We start from the raw sequence: 1,494 nt of genomic DNA on the forward strand, positions 1-1,494 counted from the left end.
ATAATGATAATAATAGTTTGCATTTATATAGCGTTCTATCCCATACTAGTTTAAGCTCTGAGTAGCATTTTTGTGTATCTTAAAAAAACGGGGGAAGGGGTATGTCTGTATGTTCATGTGTGTATAATATTATCTGTAAGTGTGTGTATGTTCTTTGTGTTCTTTATGAAGACTATGTCATATTAAAAAATAAACGCGAGAGGTACGTGTTCGTTATGTTTTAGTCTGATTTTTTCCCTTCTCTTCAACCCCCCCCCCCTCTTATTTCATCTTTCTAAGAGTCCTTCATTGTTGGATTTCATCTACAACTGCAAACTGTTCACAGGCCCACACCTGCTTGACTGACCGACCTCCTTTTGTTCATTCTCCCATCTTTAACCTCTCTTACTTTCCTTTCTTTTCCATATTTACCCTGATTTGTACGTTCTTCCATTTTCCCCACCCTGTGCCTTCGTACAGCCTTTGTTTCTCTTTTTAAAGCGAGTCATAAAAATTAAAGGCTGCCCCACAATCAAAGCTAGCGCTAAGGTTTAAACCAATAAATAATAGTACACTTTTTCTCCTCCCCCAGACAAGAGCGTCACAGTCAATTTAAAAGTATCAGAGAACACTAAGTACAGGCGCTGAGAGAAAGGCACGTACGCGCAGTATAGTAAGCTTAGTACCGTGTTCTGTACCAACTGACCAGCTTTTAACAGGCTAGTTCTAATTACAAAATAATGTAATTTCTTTGTTCCATACATGAGGTTATGACATTTGTGTTGATTGTAGTGAGGTGCACTCTTGACAAATTAGCTTGAGACAATAGGAAATATTGCTTAACTACGGCGTAAGCGAACTTCTAATAGGTCATTAAATTCTAACCCGCTGACGAACGAGTGTGGTATAGATGCCTGCTGACACTCAAATTATATTTTAATTTTAATAAGAGTTTTAGTGCTACACTTGCAACACAATTAGGTTATATAAGTGCTGAAGATTAGAGGTGTTGCATGAGAGTAACATACGCTAAAAATGAGGAGAAATAAGGGCGATCGTTAGTAGGTAGGAAAGAAGGAGCAAACCACACCAGAGCACTCGTCAACCATCCACATAAATTGTGTTTGTTGCCAAAAAAACCATATAGAAAATACTTTGTAGCCATGAAAAAAGAAGAAATGAATGACTGCCGGAATGCTTCGTGCGTGGTCAGCACATTTGGGTGTGGATTTTGTTCCATCAAGTGTATAAAGTTCATGGTCATGGGAGAGACAAAAATATAAAGAAAATGTATAAATGCCGTCTATTGAGATGGACTGAAAGAGGATGGGGAGAGAGGGGGGAGGGGGAGAATAGAGAGAAAGAAAGACACCGAACCGAAAGAAGAGGCGAGAGAAGAGGGAAGTGAGAGCGAAAAAGAGAAATAAATGAGAGAGAGAAAAGATAGATAGATAGATAGATAGATAGATAGATAGATAGAGAGAGAGAGAGAGAGAGAGAGAGAGAGGCAGAAAG

This window comes from Aplysia californica, unplaced genomic scaffold (assembly GCF_000002075.1).
Source record: "Aplysia californica isolate F4 #8 unplaced genomic scaffold, AplCal3.0 scaffold00082, whole genome shotgun sequence".
In the NCBI taxonomy this organism is placed as follows: Eukaryota; Metazoa; Mollusca; class Gastropoda; order Aplysiida; family Aplysiidae; genus Aplysia; species Aplysia californica.